At 42.9% G+C, this 20,730-nt stretch overlaps 1 protein-coding gene across 1 annotated transcript in view; it reads right to left on the bottom strand.

The window, feature by feature from the left end:
* The window catches only part of LOC124170382 (zinc finger protein 271-like), a 335,367-nt gene that overhangs the window by 41,863 nt on the left and 272,774 nt on the right, over nucleotides 1-20,730 (bottom strand). The gene's annotated exons all lie outside the window — the stretch shown is intronic.

Below are 20,730 nucleotides of genomic sequence, written 5' to 3'. Positions count from 1 at the left end.
TATATAACTCACTGCTAACATGCAGTGTGGAACTGAATTACAATGTGAAGAGATAGTATATACTTGAGTAAGCCGGGCCCTCGTGTATCTCAAGCAACCCATATTTTTTGTGCTGGCTCATGAGGAAGGAAATAAAATAAAAATTCAATTTTTACCTCTTAATGTTGCATTACTTTCTCATGGCATGTACAATCCATTAGTCAAAATTATTTGCTAAAGTTGAGTGTTCCTGCATATCTTTTGCATGAACTTATTGCCTTACGCATCAATATCGCCATCCTGATATCCAACCACAAAAGTTAAGAAATGTCTGCAATTTCAATGCATTATTATTCAATTACGGAAGTCTTTCGGCAAGTTAAATAAAAACAGATTGCTCTTAGTACCTTCTAGGTGCCTGATGGCAGTAGTTTGGTCTGCTTCATGAGCTGAAGGTGTGTGCAATTGCAAAACCTGAACATCTTGGTATCACATGGGAAAACTCAAGGTGATTGCTTTTTTGCATTATGAAATTTAACATCATTACTCTCGGTGAAATAAAACCAAGAATCACTCATGAATATCTATATCATGACAGTTATTTGAAAATTTTGTTGCTATCGCTGAGATCTGAGAAAAATCACTTTCTCTGTCCCACACCTCACTGTCTTGTTTGCAGTGCAGTTCATTCGCAATGCAACAGTTTTAAAGCCTTATCAATGCCATCACTGATTCGGAATTCATCGTGGGTAGTAGTATAATATTATAGTGGTGAAGGTGAATGTTCTTGGTTCAAGTGGAGTGCTGGTGGTGGTTGAACTTTGTGGAGGGAATATACATTACTAAGGCGTAGCATTGCGTGACACAAATGAGTTAAATGATTGGATCCATTACTTTGAATATGGGTCTTCTAGGCTGTGTGGTGGATGCTGTAGCAATGGTTGAACTACTACTACAATTTAGTGGCACAACGGAATATACCCTGTGATGGTTGAATTTTTAATTGAATAGCTATTGGGTTTACACTGCTTCTTCTACCCTCCTTTAGGAATATCAGTTTTTACACTGCTCTAACTTGTGACTAAACATTTTGGTATTCAGTATGCCACTTTGTGAAAGAATTTTGATATTGGATTGCATGGATTGCGAATAAGCTAACATGATGAAAGCACAATAGACTTATTTCTGATTGTTGCAAGTTCTTGGCCATTCTCATTAGCAAAGCATTCCCTGGAAATGGGGGACTAGAAAGTCCAACAGTATCCCTGCTTGTCGCAGAAGGCGACTAAAAGGGTGGCGGTGCAACAAAGGGATGGCCAGCTCGATGTCTTTCTCTGAGGTATCCTTTCACAGTTGGTTCCTACGCACAGCCTCCGCAATGAATGTACTGTAATGTTAGCAATCACCCTCATTTTCTGTGTGTATCTTACACTTAGCACTGGTGGTTATGCTTCTGAAATATACTGTAAAGTTTTTCATAAAGATAGGCAAGAGGCTGTTTAAAATTATATAAATATTTGAAACCAAGTGTGGAAAAATAAGTCCCGAAATTGAAAAACAACATTTACGATGCTTTTTGGCCTGCTCAAGAGTGAGATTTACGCTCATTATGTACCAACACGAGGGTTCTATAAAAAAAGTGAAAAATGTTACCTTACCACATTAAGGAAGAGTTTCACTGATACTCACAAACTCCACACATCAGGCGATGTAATAAGCCATTTTAACATTATTTTTGTTGCATCTGTAAGATGATTTCCCCCAACATGACTCAAATAAGTTCCCTGTAAAATAAATAAACTACATGGTACAGAGTAATTTGTTATAACTTAATGTTTACAGCCACATTTATTTCAAACACGATACAATTCACATGTTACACTTCCATCGCTCCATCTCCGAGAGATGGAGAAAGCATAAAACAATCAATTCAACAGAATACAAGCAATGCCAAGCTTTAGGATATGACAACATCCTCCCTCTAAGATTTTAATACACAGAAAAGAAAAAAGAAAACATAAATAACCTCCTGTTTGCAAGTCAAAAACTTGTTTTGGCTTCCTTACCCGATTACTTCTTCTGGGTTGTATACAAACATCTTTGTCTCGAGGGGGTTAAAACATCTCCTTATTGTCCACCTCAATGTTCTTATCAATATTTACATCAGTCACGGGACTTTCAATGGGGAGAGTTTCATTTCCCCTTACAGCGACAGAAGATGCCATTTCTTTCATTCTGTCTGGCTCACAATAGGGTTTAATAATAATGTATTTATTTGCCCAAGAAGTACATTTGAAATATACAAGATATAAGACACGTCAAAATCATAAGTATGTGCATATACAATTCAAGGAGGATAATTATCTGTTCTCAAAATCTATATACAAAGGTTTAAATGCCATTATTAAGGTAATCGTCGACAGAGTAATACATATCGTTCAGTGATAGCCTTTTTAATTTACACTTGAACAAATTGATGTTCACATTTTTCATACATGTAGGTAGTTTGTTAAACAGCTTGTTACCCATTTCCTTTGGGCCCATTTTAGCTACCATAGTGCGTACAAAATTGTAATGCAAGTCAATTTGTGACGTATTGGGGTAATTATGAAGAACACTATTCATGATGAAATTATCAGTTATTTTTTACATACATAATAGTAAATAAAATATACACACACGGAATCAGTAGAATTTGCAATTTCTTGAAGATTGATCTGCTGGGAGACCTATAATCTTTGTTAGCAATTATTCTCATTGCACGTTTCTGGAGACGAAAAATGTTTAAAGCGTGATGTCTAGAGCCCCAGAAGATTATGCTATAAGTAACATGAGGGTAAAAGTCCCCATAATATAAACTTAGCAATATAGTAATTCCCACTGTGGAGCTAAGCTGTCTCAGCAAGTAGCAGGTAAAATTTAATTTACTGCTGATGTAATTGATATGGTCGTCCCCGGTCATTTTATAATTCAGAGTTATACCTAGAAATTTACATGTATTAGCTTGCTTAATTGATTTACCTTCCAGTCTTACTAGTATGCTTTCCATTGGCTGGCCACTATACTTAGATGCTGCCATCTTCTTGAGTCAGGGACGCAAGTTTGTTGCTCCAGGATTTCTGACGGAATTCACGAACTTCTGCCGCAAACTGTTCTTTTGAGGGATTGGTAGAGGCGTTTGGTGACGGGGTTTTGGTACTTTTGAAAACGCCGCCGGGCTGCGTTTTTCTTGTGGATTAGATTGGTTATGCTGGCGGGCAGGGAGAGGTAGTCGAGGACTTGGTGTCTGGTGAGAGGAATGCAGGTGTTTGCGGCAGAAGTAATGCGGTTGTTATCTGTGTGCCTGCTGCGTCACCTTGATCGGGTTCGTCCAGGTCTGGTTGTGAGGATGATAGTAAGTCGATAATATGTTGGTGGTAAGCTGGCCAGTCAGCTTTGCAGAAGCTTCTGTGCATAGGTGGTGGCAGTCGGGTAGGTCTCAGTCCGATATGCAATAGGACCGGGAGATGGTCACTTTCCAGGGCTGTTGCGGTGTGACAGGAGAGGGACATGTTTGTTTCCGTGAGTAGAAATATGTCCAAGACATCTGATTTTCCAATAGTGTGGAAGTGCGTCGGCTGCCTTGGCCCAAGCTCCCGGAGTTCCTTTTCATTTAACCTGTCTCGGAGTTTGTCTTATCTTGCGTTTGGAGAAACAGAATGCCAGTAGCCGTGTTTGGCACTGAAGTCGCCTCCAATCAGGGCCGGCATGTTGTTCGGGAATAAGGCCGCTTAGCTTCCTGCTGGGAAGGTTCGACCTGGTCTGTGGTAGACCGCTGCAATCTGGAAGGGTCCAGACGGCGTGTCAAGTTTCGCCGCCGTGACCTCGAGTGGGGCGGTGCCTTGGAGACTGACTTTGTTGCCTTTTAGGCCATCTTTAAGTAGAACGGCCGTTCCCCCTGCTGCGTAATACTCCGGTGGTGTAGGTTCTCTGTCGTTCCTGATGATTTTATATCCTGGAAGGCGCCAGTGTTTCCATGGATGTAGTTTCGTTTCTGTGAGGAGAACGACGTCTACTGCGTGGGTTTTTAGAAATGTTAGCACCTCTGCGGATTTCCACTGCAAACCTCCATTTGCGTTCAACAGAGCTACTATGAGACCGCCACCGCCAATTTTTCGTGCATCTTCGTTAGAAGGCTCGTCTGAAGCTGAAGTTGTTGCTGTGTCTGTAAGGAGATCGACAGAATTTGTTTTAGTATGGAGACGAGATCCAGGTTTTCCAGATCAGGAGTACTGTTTGTTTGAGGTGGAGGAGGTGCAGAGGCAGATGGTGGTTGGGCTACGTCCTGGTTCGGAATGTTCACGTCCAGTCGTTGGCGCTGGGTGTTTCTAGGGCGAGATGTTGGATTTGACAGTCCGGTTCCCCATGGATTTTGACGGCCAAGGCTGGGGAATTGTTCCGCTGTCTCCTGCGGCGGGGCCTGTTGTGCATTTTATGTGGGTTTTGGAGCTTGGAGCTGCTCCTGGATGGTTTTTCGTGGGCCTCGTTGCTTGCGCGTGTGTTCGAGGTGCTTTTTGAACACAGGGCATTTACGTGACATGGTCGGGTGGTTGCCTTAACAGTTGCAGCATGTTGCCGGCTCTTCCTTGCCGAGAGTGCATTTTGAGCCATAGTGTTCTCCGGTGCATTTCCAGCATCGTGGAGCCGCCGTGCAGTAAGTGCTTGAGTGCCCGAACCTGTTGAAGTTGAAACACATCTGCGGCCGGTCGTGTTGGTAGGGCTTTAGGTAGAATTGGACGAAGCCAATCTTTTTCAGTTTACCTATGCGCTTCGCGGGCCAGTCTTCAGTAGGACGGACGGTGAGCTGGTGCAGTTCTTTCTTTTCTCCGTTTCGTGCACGGATGGTTCGGTGGGATGTGACTGGGACCCCTTTTGTCTCGAAGAGTTCCCGTAGGTAATCTATGTCGAAGTCGGATTTCTAATGAGGAAGGAAGTTTGCTTTTCTTCCCTCAACGGCCAGCTGCTTGATTCGGCTTCCTCCTTTTTAAGCAAGGCCATTACAGCGTCGTGGTCATCTGGGGTATTGACAAGAATTCTGGTGAAGTTCCTTCTAATGTCTGCCGTGAATTCTCCTTTGATGACCGATTTAATGAGGGCCATGGATTGTCTTTAGTTTGATATAGTGTATATCATAATCGCCGGTGGACGTCGTCGGGTAGGTGGCCGTTGTGGTTTGCTGTTTGTTTCTGGGGCGGTTTCTGCAATGATTGGCGCTGCCCTGTCATCATCTTGAGGCTGTATTGGCGTGACCCTGTTTGTGGTGGTCACAGGATGCTTTGATGGCAGGGTTGGAGGCGAGTTCGCACCCAATTTGGGGGATTTCGGCATGATGAAGGCCCCGGATGGGGCTGACAGGGGCTTTAAGAGGGCTATTGATGACCCGCATGGTGTATGGGACTCGTCTTCCTCCATTTCCTCAGTCAGAGACGCGTTTGCGGCGTTTGAGGTCCTAAAAAGGGCCGATGATGAAGACCTTAAAAGGGCCGTTGAGGTTTCGTTCATTTCCAAGGAGTTTGGTGAGTCTGAGGATCCGAACAATGATGGCGCCGTGGCGCTTTGTCCATGGGGTTGTCCTTGGCTGCTATCCGGCTGCTGTACAGCTACGGATGGCCGCCAAATGGTGTCTTGGTGTTGTAGCCAGTTGGCCGGGATGCAGCAGATGTCAATCCTGAGGTTGGTGGGGCCGCCATGGAATCCACGGCGGCCAGATGACTCAATGGGGAGGGCCGGGAGGGCTGTTTGGGGCCTAACACCCTAACGAGGGGACCCGTCCGTGTCCCCCAGGCGTGCAATGAGTTGGACTCTAGTGCCTGGGGTAGCGGCCGAGACAACCTGGGAGTGTCGCCTTGGGCAAAGGCACCACCCGGAGGTGATAACCACAGTGACCGGGTTCGAAAGGTAGGTACGAGCCCAGTCAGCTGCGGCCCCCGGGCGCCCCTTTAGCGACGGGATTGTGTCGCGATGTCTCTGCTCCCGATGGAAGCGAGGTGCTGTGGCGTGGTGTGGTCCGTAAGACGAAATCGTTGTCCAAGACGGCAGGGTCAAGTCAGTGGCGAAGGTCCAGACGGGCAGAGTCGTTAGCAGAGGCGCAGTCCAAAGAGATGTGTGGCGTAGAGCGGAGTAAGCTTCCAGTCTGTAAACCGGCGAATAGATCACACTTCTTCTTCGGCATATATCAAGTCAAGTCCCCCCTTATCGCGACTAAAATAAAGCTGTTGCCGTTTCACCTTGCGCAGCATTTTATACCACACCATGTTATTTGTGAGTGTAATGAGTTGTGCATGGTGTTTCCGTGTAAGTGGCCATATGTGTGCCACGAACCAGATCTTCGGATAAATCAAAGTATTGATTAATTTAACCCTAGCCGTCAGGGGCAGGGAGACACAAGTATATTTACCAATATTAAACTTCATTGTCTTAAGGACCTCATCCCAATTATGCTCGAGCATGGCGGGGATTGGCTTCTCCCACCATATACCGAGAATCTTTACTGGGTCCTTCGTCACCTTCCAGCAGGGATTAGACGGGGGATCCCTTGTAAGACAATTGCCTTACTTTTCACGTGCTTAATTACCACTCCCCCCGCCGTGTACGCCTCGATTACTTCACGAGCAGTCTCCATCTGCTCGTGGTCGTCGATGAAAAACGTAATGTCATAGGCGTACACAATTCCGGTAGACTTTGATACAAAACGCTCAATGCCAACCCCCGCCAGCTGTAATTAGGTAATTAGCAAGGTAATTAGCTCCTCAAGTGCCGACCTGTAAAACTGGATGGATTGATCCTTTTGTCTCCTCCACTGCCGGGATATCTTTTTTTAAAAGAGTGACTTTGGGTTTAAAATAATTCTCTCACCATAAAACTACATCTTTGTCCGGGACAAAGGCGACAGCCAGCAGAACAACCTTCGCCCGGATATTCTCATGACACTCGCTCATCGCAAGAAGGAGAGTGTCCAACCGCCAGAGACGTTTATCCCGAGTGACATGATTAGGGGATGGGGAGGAAAGGGGAGTTCGATGATTAGGGCACAGTGGTCAGAAAGGAACATGGTATTAAATAGAGGGTTCGGGGAAGAGGTTTGAGGGCTTTGGAAATGAAGATAAAATGTATTCTCGACGCGAGCGCGACGTTGGGCCCTTGCGCGTAAATGGCACGTTAGCGGAATTTTTATAATTTAAAAAGGTGTCTCTTAAACATACAGAATCGATTAAAACTTTAAAAGCCCGTCTTGGAAGCTCCATACGAGCGCGGGAAGATTGGCTATCTTCACCGCGATACGTATAATTAAAATCCCCTTCGAGAATGGCTTTCCCTGTAAAAACATGTAAATAAGGCAACAGTGTTTCATTTAAAAACAAATCCCTGTCCGCCCTCCGCTCAACATGCGCAGGAGCGTAGACGTTTACCACATGGACGTCGTGAACCTTAAGGGAGGTAATTCTCCGAGGGGTTGAATCTTACATTTGAAACTGGAAGCCCTGATTTAACTAGAATGGTTGTGCTCCGGCTCGGCCGATCACAGTTGGTGATGGACCGGTAGAGGGGGCCAGGCCAAACGACCCCCTCCATATTCTCTTTCAGACAAGCAACATCTGCATTTTGAGATTTAATGAGATTCAATATTAAATTAATTTTAAGGGGGTTATGAACCACCGCAATATTTAAAGACATGATGCGCATTTTCGGCTAGTGGGACTTCCGTCGTCGGCGAAAGCGCTGATTTACGAACGCCGCTCTTCTTTTGTTTTCCCTCAATCTTCTTTTGGATGATCCCGAGCGGGATCGGCTGCAATGCGAACAATCGCCTGTCAGCCGTTCGTCCGTCTCGTCACCCTCACTCCGGCCCGACGATGGCTCCGCCTCGCCGGCGCTGCCACTTAGCCCCACGCGGCGAGGGTCGGCCACCCGGGACGGCGAGCGGGAGGGGGAAACTTTCAAATTATATGATGCATTTTCAAAAACAGAATAGTGTTTATCTGATAGATTATTAGAAGAAACAGTTTGTAAGCACAAATACAAAAAATGTCAGTAAAAGCACAAACAGAAATGGTTTTAGTTATAAATTTTGTGAACTAATTAGTAAAAGTTGAAGAAAATATAAAATTTATATTCAAATATAGAAAAATTTTATATAAAAATAGAGTAAGCATTTACAGATAAGATGTATCACATCAAAAATCCTAAATGCTTTCTAATTTTACATCTATGCATGATTATATTTTCTAGGATGATTTTTGCCCACTTAAATTAATTTCTAATATTTTTCCCATCATGCCTTCATTGTACCCACCATGAAATGCCTTGAATAGGAACAATCAATTTCTGAAACATCGCCAAGATGCTTTACATTATAAATAACCTTAGCCTCATGAGATCATAAGTAAAGGTGAGGTAGAGGCCCCCAACAATAGAAAGATAATATGTTTACGTGAATATGAGACTTTGTGCTTGCTGGTGCAAGAATAATTTATTGCAGGTAAAAATAAATAAATTCAATATTCTTACCGTCTGCAAAGGGAAACTCCCTTACCTAAATAACTAATACTTCTCAGGTTATTCATTAAGTAGGGTTCATGGTAAACAGGACCTTGGGGTACTGTTTGATTCACATCTAACATTTCATATGCACATTGATTAGTAAATACAAAAAAAGTGATTTGTAAAAGGGCTTGTGCCTGTAAAATAAATATTATTATTATTTGACAACGCATCCATGCATGTACGCATTTTTCTATATTTTTTATAAACAAACTAATTTCCGGGTCTCTGGCACTTCATTCTTTAGCAGCAAATATTCAGGGATTTGTTTCTACACTTGAGGACCTTTCATGTCCCCCATTATTGTAGATTAACACAAGGTATGCTAAATTATCTTTTTATCGTTAATCGAAGGGCCTTTTTAGTTATTACTCGATTTATTAGCCACCGGCTGATATAAAATTTATATATTTCTCCAATTCTGTCACCAAGCGACTAATCTATTACCTAATTGAGTTAATCCTTATGAATTTATGCTATAACTACATCAGTCCACTAACATTTTCTCCCTAGATTCCTGCTGTTGTAGACAAAAGCCAAAGAGTGTCACTTTTAACTCTACAAAACTTAGACTACACCAGTCTTCGAATAAGAAAAATCGAAACGTACAAACCTTGCAGTAACTTCTCGGTAAACTTTCTCTAAGAGCTGCGTTTGATTCTAAACAAATATTTTTGAAAACACTGACATCCGTCAGTTTCTTCAAACACAGTGGACACACGGTAGTGGGAAGGCCATCTCCCACAGCAATCTGAGATTTTAATAAACAAGTTACAGGTACGTCAACAGAATTCGGCATTATCTTGGAATAAAATGAAGTAAGCAGCATTGTAAAGAATATCGATAGCATTTAATGAGTAACTTACATCTTACATCCCGAAACTGTCGTACGCAAAACATGTACCAACGCGGTGTAAACCCGGAAAACCATCACCAAATAACTAACTGCGGAAGCCTCCGTAATAATTTAATCCACCTCTACGGGGAGGATATTTTCAAGAGTAGTAGAAGATTTGAGAAGCTGAGAAAGAAGAAATTCAAACTTCTGTCTTCTTTGGCTTTCCTCGAGAGATGCAGAGACTCGGATACGCTACTATCTTTTCTCAACATCAAGCATCCTATCCAGTCTAAGAAGGTGAAGAGAATTCTCCGCCGTGCGAGCTTTGCTCTACTGAGAGAACGAGTACAGTACACACGCAGTGCTCTCCACTTTTGTTCGACGGAACTCTACCACCTACACCTAGAGCTTAGCAGCAAATTGATACCAGAGGATTGGGAGACATTGGAGAGAATTACCTTGCAATCATCCTCCACCACCTTTACAGCAATGAGAGAGAAGCAATTAAAGAAGTTCGAAAATTTGGTGGAAAAACAACGTCCTTCACCCGAATCCACCTTCAATAAAACAGATAGTGTGGTTATTAATCTATCTTAAGTGATTCTTAGTGATTCTGCAACCTCCATACTATCCAAAGGACTTAACTTTGCCATAGCACCCAGAAGTATACCGAAGGAGGAAATAATCACTGGGGTAGAAAATGCTTTACGCAAGCTAAGGAAATCAGAGGCCGATGAAATCAGGGAAGAAGTCAGCCATATCATCAGGAAAGCGAGGCCTCCAAAACCCAATTTTAAGAGGGCAGAGAGAGAGGCCGTCTGTGAACTCAGGAAAATCGATGATTCACTGATATTGCCAGCTGACAAAGGGAACGCAACTGTGATCATGTCTGAGGAGGACTACCGAAAGAAGGTTTGCGGTTTGCTAGACGACCCCACCTACAAAGAACTTAACTCAGATCCTACGGCAAAAATCCAGAGGAACATCAAGGCCCTCATGAAGCATTCGTCAATACCCCAAGAGGAGAGACGATCACTGATCCAGTCGGCTCCTAAACCTCCACGACTTTATGGCCTGCCTAAGATTCACAAGGATGGGATACCACTCCGGCCTATCGTAAGTGCTATTGACTCACCGACACATAAGCTTGCAAAGTATCTTGCCCATAGCCTTCGGCCATTCTCGGGCCTAACTGCAACCTATGTGAAGAACTCCTTCCATTTCATCAATATTATAAAGGAATATAAGATTACGGAAGAGGATCTCCTTGTTAGTTTTGACGTGGTGTCTTTGTTCACCAAAATACCTATTGAAGATGCCATCGAAGTCATTAAGACTCTGACAGAAAAAGGCCTTCCGAAAGACATTCCGAAAATGGTGGAGTTTTGCTTTCGTAATTGCTATTTCTCTTGGGGAGGGAAATTATATGAACAAACGGAAGGGGCATCCATGGGTTCTCCTTTATCACCTGTCGTCGCAGATCTTTATATGGAAGAATTTGAACGAAAAGCCCTGGATTCTTTCCCTATGAAGCCGAAACTCTTCGTGAGATATGTTGACGACACCTTCGTCATATGGCCTCATGGGACAGATAAACTGAAAAGATTCCTTGAACATCTTAATAGCCAAAATAATTCCATCCAGTTCACTATGGAAATGGAAGAAAATAACCAACTTCCCTTTTTGGACGTTCTCGTCAAGAAGAAATCAGATGGCACACTGGGACATTCAGTCTATCGTAAGGAAACGCATACTGATCGCTATTTGAATGCCAAATCACACCATCATCCCAGGCAAAAAGCATCAGTAATTAAAACTCTATATATCATAGGGCATATTCCATATCGGATACAGATTTGCTCGCTAGAGAGAAACAACACCTCCTTACCACGCTCCAAGAAAATGGCTACGATCGAGTACTGATTCAAAAAATCGCGCGTAGGGAAGAAGAGAAAAGAGATGTGGCCTTGGACATTGCAAAACAAGACCAGCAAAAGGCAAAGACACATGCTCTCTTGCCATACGTGGCTGGAACGTCGGAAAGAATTGCTAGAGTTCTCGCCAAACATGACGTTCTGACGCGATTTATAAGTTTGAAGAAGACCTCTGACCTCATCCGGAGTGAAAAAGATCGTCATCCATCAGATATCTATGAAAGAATGTATGAAGTAACCTGTTCCTGTGGTTTATCATGCATCGGGCAAACATCTAGATCCCTCAAATGCAGAATAAATGAACATCTTAAGGCAACCGAAAAGAAAAATGTTCGTCTCTCTGCGGTTGCAGAGCATGCATGGTCGGAACCTGGGCACGTCATACTTTTCAAGGAATCGAAAATCATCGCCAGGGAAAATAAATATTTCCCTAGGCTGATAAGGGAGGCGATTGAAATAGCGAGTCACCCGAATAACTTCAATAGGGAAGACGGCTATCCTTTATCCTCATCTTTCAAACGGCTTTTCCAACAATGGAATTAAAAATCAACATCCGTCTGACTAGCTGTAAATAAATAAGGATCACAGATCTGCAAATCATTTGGACCCGAAGACGGGAGCTGGAACGCGCCCGAAACTGTCGTCCGCAAAACATGTATCAACGCGGTGTAAACCCGGAAAACCATTACCAAGTTACCTGTAAAATAAATAGACTGCATGGTAAAGAGTAAATTGTTATATATTAATGTTTACAGCCAAATTTATTTCAAACGCGATACAATTCGCATGTTACACTTCCATCACTCCATCTCCGAGAGGGAGAGAAAACAAAAAACAATCTACCAAACAGAAAACAAGCAATGCCAACCTTTGCGATATGACAACATCCTCCCTCTAAGATTATAATACCCAGGAAAAGAAAACATAAATAACTTCCTGCTTACAATTCAAATCTTTGTTTTGGCTTTCTTACCCGATTACTTCTTCTGGGTGGTATTCAAACATCTTTGTCACTAGGGGGTACAGACATCTCCTTATTGTCCACCTCAATGTTCTTATCAATATTTACATCAGTCACTGGTCTTTCAAATGGGAGAGTTTCATTTTCCCTCACAGCAACAGGGGCTGCCATTTCTACCATTCTGTCTGGCTCAAAATAGGGTTTTAAGATGATGATACTAATAATCTATTTGCCCTAAGGACAAGTACTTTTGAAATATACAAGATGTAAGACACGTCAAAATCGTAAGTGTGTACATCCCACTCAGCACAAAGTGAATAATATGCACATATTATTCAAATTTTATGCGAATATTATGCCACCACAATGTTATAAATCGTGCATAAAATGTGCATATAAATGGTATAATGTCCTCATAAATTGCGATATATGCGCACAATATGCGGTATGTATGCACTGATGACTTGTGATTCTTTTCTCTCCATTCCGCCTTTTCAGGCACTATGAAGTGGTAGCATTGGTGTTTGTCCTGATTGCCAGGACTGTTGGTTAGCAGTACCAATGTGGCGGCTGGTTTTCTGCATCTCCCTTTGAGGAGATTGGCCTGCAATGGCGATCCCAAGGATTTAGTTTCGCCATTCCAAGAGCAGCAATGTCATTAATTTCAGATGTTAAAGTTGACTCGTAGAACTGCTTCGCTGCTTCCTGGAATTTTTCTTCAAGCGGCTTCTCGTTGGTGGCCAGATATAGTAGGTCACTGCCGGCGAACTTCGGGATTCTGGTGATGCTCCGCTGTATTTTCCGGATCGTCTTGTCTAGTTTTCTGATCGGGCCTTAAAATGCCAGCCCGGACCAGATAGGAGAGACGTATGTGATGGCAGGTATTATAACAGCTTTGAAGATGTGCAGTCGCAGATGTTGGGGTATTTCTTTCGAGGTCATGATGGGACGATGTAGTAAGCTTGTCCTGCTGAGCTTCTTTTGGAGTTCACGCAGATGGGGGCGAAATCGTAGCTGCCGATACAGGTGACCTCCGAGGTAGTTGGCGTTATCGCTCCATGGTATATTTATACCTTGCAGAGTGAGTGGAGCAGCAGGAAGTAGGAACCAGCTATTCCTTTTTTGGAACATGACCGTTTTCGTTTTGGCCGGGTTGAGGTCTATTTTCCATTTGGAGTACCAATCCGCCACTTTGTTTAAGGTTATTTGAAGGTATTTTGCAGCGTAGCGTGGTCTAGTGGATTTGCAGATTATGGCTGCGTCATCCGCAAAGAGGCAGGCGGTTGTGTTCCAGCAGAACGTTGTTGGAAAGTCTGCGGTATAAATGGAGTAGAGCAGTGGTCCGAAGACTGATCCTTGAGGGACTCCGGCAGGATTAGGTCGAACGGTTGATTTGGCTCCATCCCAATGGACTCTGAACTGTCGGTTATTGAGGAGGTTCGATATGGTTTCAATGATCCAGAGCGGGTAGCGGTAGATTTTTAATTTCCAAATAAGTCCTTCATGCCATGCCTTGTCAAACGCTTTGCTGACGTCTAAAAAGGTAGCAGCACTGCAGCTTTTAGCGTTGAAGGCGCTGTTGATAAAGTTTGTGACACGAAGTAGGGCATGCTGTGTTGAGTGCTTTTTGCGGAATCCGTATTTGAAGACTGGGAGTATCTTCTCTGATTCGGTGTGCTTCAGTAGGTGGCATTGTATTACTCTTTCAAACATTTTTCCAAGACCGTCTAGGAGCGAGATCGGTCTGTAGCTAGATATTACGGACGGAGGTTTGCCTGGATTTTGCAAACCTATTACCGTTGCTTTCTTCCACGCTTTAGGAAAGTAGTTGAGTCGGAGGCTTGCGGTAACAATGAAGGCCAAAAGAACTCCGGCTGCTCTCGGAAGTTGTTTCAGAACCTCATTTTTAATCCCGTCAGGACCTGGAGCTTTCCTCAGTTTAAGTCTACTGAGTTCCTCAGCGATGTTTGGCAGTGTGATTTCTGGAGGATTTGCGGCAGATGGTGGCATTAGCGGCTCTTCTTCTTCTAGTTGAGTAATGTTAGCAGCCAAAGGTGTAGGGCCGTTTGGCGTAAAGCAGTCTTGCAAAAAGTCAGCAAAGCAAGAGGCTTTCTCAATGCTGCTGCAGGCTAGTCCGGAATCTGTTCGTAACGGTCGATTTTTGTGAAGGGCTTCCTGAGAGATCTGGCCATTCGCCATATGTTGCCGTCGTCAGTGGATAGCGAGGACAGTTTCTTCTCCCAGGTCGTCTGTTGGAAGTCCAAAACAGTGTCATGTACCTTTCGTTTTAGTACTTGGAAGGCTCTTTTGTCGCGTGGATCATGTGTTTGTTGGAAGCGTTTACACGCCTTGTTTTTTATTTGAATCAGTTCTTCGATACCAGCCGGTAGGTCCAGGTATTCGGGAGGACTGCGCTTTGCGAGAGATATCGCCGTTTATGCCGCTTTCTGGATGTTATTTGTGAGCGCTGCGACGAGGTTGTCTATGTCTGCGCACGTGTCCGCTGAGTACGAAGCTGGCAGAGATGATGTAAGAGTAGTTTGAAACAAGGGCCAATCGCATTTGGCGAAGTTTCTGTGCTCTGGGAGTGGGAGATAAAGTGGTTTGATCCCCAAGTAACAGATCACTGGGTAGTGATCACTTTCTAGTGCTTGCACGGTGCGGCAGGAGACGGATAAATTGATATTTGCAAAAAGGAAGATGTCCAGCACGTCATAGGAGCCGTTGGACGTGTAATGCGTCGGATAATCTGTACCCAAGGCACGGATATTGTTGTCATCCAGCCATTTCCTCAGCTTGTTTCCTCTCGGGTTCGGGACGTTCGACTACCAGGAATGATGCTTGGCGTTTAGATCGCCACCGAGTACTGTTGGTGATCCTCTTTCCAATATCGCTGCATATTTATCAGCACAGAAGTTCTGCTTAGGCCGGTGATAGACCGAGACAATTGTGAGGTCACCTGCATTGGTTTCTAGCTGTACCGATGTTGTACTGACATATCCTGACGAAATGTGACCTATATCGGTTATTGCGATATAGGATGAACCTTGTTGGAGGACTAAACGACATGCATCGTGACGACCCTGAACGTCTTAGTCGGGTAATAAAATTTCTGTAAACTATTGGTCTGCTGAATGAAATATAACCTCGTTACACAATTTGTATTCACGCACTCACCTTTCTCACCTATTATTTTTTATTCCGAGGAAATAAATATCCAGATTCCTTCAGGTTCAGGTTTATGACGTGATCCTCCCAAAATGAATTTTTACGAATAGAATGATACGGCGCAAAATGGCCTAAGAGGTCGACGCACCCTAAAAATAACAATAACTAACTAACTAACCGATGTTGTTTCAATGGAGGAGTTTTGAGATCCATTCATTCCGCCATGGATTCCATGGCGGCCAGATGATTCGTTGGGGAGGGCTGTTTGGGGCCTAACACCCTAACGAGGGGACCCGGCCGTGTCCCCCAGGCGTGCAATGAGTTAGACTCTAGTGCCTGGGGTAGCGGCCGAGACAACCTGGGAGTGTCGCTTTGGGCAAAGGCACCACCCGGAGGTGATGACCACAGTGACCGGGTTCGAAAGGTAGGTACGAGCCCAGTCAGCTGCGGCCCCCGGGCGCCCCTTTAGCGACGGGACTCAGGAGTGATATCTCTGCTCCCGACGGAAGCGGAGTGCTGTGGCGTGAAGTCCAAAATCGTTGTCCGTGAAGGCAAGGTCAAGCAGGTGGCGAAGGTCCAGGCGAGCGGAGTCGAAAACGGTGGCGTAGTCGCAGGAGAGCGGCGGCAAAGATCAGATTAAGCTGAGGTCTTTAAACCGGCATATGCACTGATGACATGGCATTGTTTGCATATATACGGAATATATGAGGACATTATACCATTTATATGCTCATTTTATGTACATTTTATGCACAATTTATACGATGGATGTGGCATAAAATATATTCGTATGTAATCATGCCCATATATACCATTTATATGCACCTTTTATGCACAATTTATACCATAGATGTGGCCTTAAATATATTCGCATATTATGCCCATGTATACCATTTATATGCCCTTTTATGTACATTTTATGCACTATTTATACCATTGATGTGGCTATAGGTATAAATGCACATATTATACCCATATATACCATTTATATGCTCCTTCTATTATATTATGCACATTTTATACCACTGATGTGGGCTACCATATAGTTGCATATTATGCACATATATACCATATCTACGTTCCTTTTATGCATATTTTATACCGTTGATGTGTGCTAATATGCAGTTGCATTATATTTGAAAATTACATAAATAAAAAGTGATTTCTGGAAACGAGGAGAAATTTAATGAATCATTCATCTGGAGACAGCATAGGTATATTGCCCTAACATAAGCCACAATCCTCCTACCTCAGCGTTGTATCACAAATTTACAAATATTCAGTTAGAGTCCTATATCATCGCCAATTTGGTATAAATGACATCTAAAGGCAAACATTCACCCTTCCATTATCGTCACTCATGAAATCGTGATTAGAAAGCACAAAGTATGTCACACGAATTCGCAATCACAACACTCGCGATGATTCCTTCCATAACATCCGCATGGGTGAACATCTACGGTCTTTTCTCAACGAAGGTATTATAAATGGTCCAAAATGTGAATCCAAGCCACAAAAAGGTCTTCTAATCACATAATTATATCTGTGATAGTCCTAGAGTTGTGGCGAGCAATCGCGCAAACGATGTAAACAAGCCGTTCTTGAAAATGCACTCCAAAACAATAAAGATAATATTGTCACTAATAATCACAAATTAAAATAATTATATGCACATATGATCAAGTACGTGATATCTTCAAGGTGAAAAAGCAGCTCCCCAGTCAGCACAAAATATATTTTACCCCATTATTACCCAAATTTTACACGGGTAAAATTGTGGTAAGAGATGGGTAACCTGCATGGTAACGGGTAAAATTAAGTGGTAAAATTCGCGTAATTTTATGGTAAAACACGGGTAAAATTCGTACTTTTTCCGGGTAAAACTTCCCGATGCGACATCAGAGCCATCTGTGGAGCTTTAAAAGAAATATGATGCCACCCCCTCTGTTGGCGCTATTGTGAACTAACTGTGAATTGCATTAATGCGTTATAGGAATTTTTTATTTTAGTAATTATTTCTCTTCAGCAAGTGGTTATTACCTTTTATAGATGTTGTATTTTATATTTTGTTACTTTTAGTTATCAATAAATAGGTATTCTTCAGTGTGAATGTCGACGTTGTTCGTGAAATGAAATTGAATTGAAGAATACCTGTAACTAAATTTATAATTATGACATCTACAGTAGGAAATAACCACTTGCTGAAGAGGAACAAGGTGAAAAACAAACTTTATGCACAACATAGGGAAGTACTTAGGTACCCGTTGAAAGAGGAATGACCGAAATAAATAGAAACGGAATTTTAAATTGACGGTTTAATATTAACAAAATTATTTATTTTAATTTTATACAAGAATAATATTAGACTTGGAGAAAGTTTTCTGTTGAACAGTCGATCACATTGTCTTCCACAATATATGCCTCTAGACTCCCTATCCCCTTTCCACCACTCAGCCGCAATCTAGCCAGCCTTAACCATTCCCCAATGCTCTTCTTCACCATTGAAATGTCGATTTCTGGGCCATTTCGGTTTTTATCTTTTACAACATCATAAATCATGAAAATGATGTTAAGAAAATATCTGTAATTAAAAAAAATTAATCTGGTAAATCATCAAGTTTAATGACAATGCTGATGTTCAGCGTCATTAGGCAAATGTGATATGTTTACCAAATATTAATCCGATCAATCCCGAGAATTCCACCTCAAAAGCCACCTTACACAAGGACTTCCCCTTCATACAGAACTTCAAAGCCAGTTCATTTGTCATCAGTGATGCCAGACAGGAGTACACTGTTTTATTCAGGGCAGAATTGACATTTTTATGGGATAGCCCCGGAATAAAAGCCCAGAAGATTGATCCTTCAATAGCTGGAACTAAGTATTAATGGTTATGCATTAGATGGTTAAATCAATGTCAAGTGATGTGAGAAAGAAAACAAAAAATGATAAGTAATAATAGTACAGGGTTACCATATACTTTCTGATTTTTGGAGATGTTAACTCATTTTGTAAAGATTGTAATTCATCTATTGAATTGACCGGAAGAGACTATAATTCTCTAACATCTTCAGTCTTCACAGTTTCCTGATGATGCATTCAACTTACCGAATTTTATTAAAATTGTATTTATAGCTTCCTCCAAGCAAGAAAGTTTTTGGAATTCCATTGCCATGTGTTCCACCGCCTTTTCTAAGTTAAGAATGTCATCTGCAAAAATTTAAAATACATAAGAAGAAAGCATTAAAGTTTGAATAAAAAAATTATTTTTCTCAAACTAAACAAACTAGACACAACATCAGCAAAACAAATGCCAAATCATATTATAAATGCTAAACTCTTGAACCATTATTTTCCCAATCGCCTGACTGGTTCAGGTGCATTTCCTTCTGAGTCTGGGAATGCAGAGGTTCTTTCATTCTTTCTACTCTCTGAATAAGAACTTCTTCATTGGTCTCCTCAGATGTCCTAGAAGTGACCGAAACTGCTTTCCCAGGATTTCTTGGTGCCCTCTTTGAGGAAACACCCTGGTGCAAAAACTTAACTGCCTGCAACTTTTTCAGACGGTTTTCATGATATTTATCAATTTTTTCTTTCACCATCATAGTAGTGGGATCTAAAAAAAATTTTCAATATAAATTAGCTCATCTTTTGAAAATACACAATTCAGAAAATAGAACATAACAATTGCTACATTACAATCGTTATCACTGACCCTTCAAGCCATTATTTTGCCTGGCTTTGCTAAGTGATATTGCCTTGGGAGCTGGTGAAGTCAGTGGTACCTCTCTATGGACCAGAACATCCCCTGGAGAGGTCTTTTTAGATTTTCCAGTGGTAGCCTTTACTGCTCTGCCAGGAATACCTGACAGAAAATCGTTATTGGAAGAAACACCCTCATGGCATGTTTTCATTCCCTGTGAGTTTTTTTAGATTTTCGTGAGTTGTTTTCTTTATCATTAATCAGCTGCAATATAAATTTTTGATAGAGATAAATAATCTTTTGAAAATAAAACTTATGAAATTTTATCCTCTTTGATAGGGGATCTCTTTTGGGTTAGAACCTCCAGCGCGGGGGCCCTCCGAACACACGCACCTTCGGCCGCCCTACGGAGACCCCCATATCTCCAGCACTAACGCGTCCTGGCGTACGCTTGGAAGGAGCCGCCAAGCTCCCCAGCCGCCAGGAGCCCTATCCCCTATCAAAGGTTCCTATATCCCTCGGGTAGCCCTGGCGACCACACCGGATCTCGGTGTGGCGTCCCGAATGTGTGGCTCCGTGGTGGGTGGGGAGCCCAGGGGATGAATTTCTGTTTTGAGTCCATGGATAACAACTTTCTTCCTCCAACGAAAAGATCCCGTCCGGAAGTGGGCGGGGGAGAAAGTAAGTCTACCGCATGTCGGAAATTCCTTGTTATGAGATGTGCTAATGATGGTGAGACCCTGACAAAGGTATCTCCCTTTCTAATAAGACGAGTTCTGTCGGCAGCGATACCCGGTGACTTAGAATCGGCCAAAAAATTAAGGGATGGATCACTGTTGATTAAAACCAGCAACGAAACACAAAGCGAAAAGTTACTGAAAATGATAAAATTTAACGAAATACCCGTTAAGGTCCAGGTGCACCAAACACTCGATACATGTCGGGGAGTCATTTCGCATTACGACCTGCTCTACGTCTCTGAAGATGAGATAAAGAGTGAGATGGCGTCTCAGGGTGTAATAGACTGCCGCCGTCTTAAGACAAAGAGGAACGGTGAGCTGATCAACAGCACGTCCGTCATCCTCACTTTCTGTCGCGACAAACTTCCTGACAAGGTCTATGTGGGATACCAATCTGTTTCCGTAAGGCCATTCATTCCTAGCCCCATGCGGTGTTTTCAATGCCAGCGTTTCGGCCACATCGCTACCAGATGTGAGGGCAAGGCCACCTGCCCGCGCTGTGGCAAAGAGAAACACGAAGGTGACGCGTGCACCTCTGAACCAACCTGTGTGAATTGCGAGGGATCACATCCGGTTTACTCTCGAGAATGCCCCAAAATGAGAGAAGAGAAAAAATAATGGAGATAAAGACAGTGGAAAAGCTGCCATATCATGAAGCCCGGAAAAATATAGAACACTCATCGCGCCTACGTTCTCCCGTTCGTATGCTGCCGTAGTAGATAGTGAGAAAAATAAGGAAGAACATACCATTAAGAATGTAAAGCAAGCCAAGCTGGATAATGCTACCAAGCCGGCAACGAAGAAGGGCACACCGCCGGAAAAAAACG

The sequence above is a fragment of the Ischnura elegans genome, chromosome 13 (assembly GCF_921293095.1).
Source record: "Ischnura elegans chromosome 13, ioIscEleg1.1, whole genome shotgun sequence".
NCBI lineage: Eukaryota > Metazoa > Arthropoda > Insecta > Odonata > Coenagrionidae > Ischnura > Ischnura elegans.
This window is presented reverse-complemented; position numbering and strand designations above follow the sequence as displayed.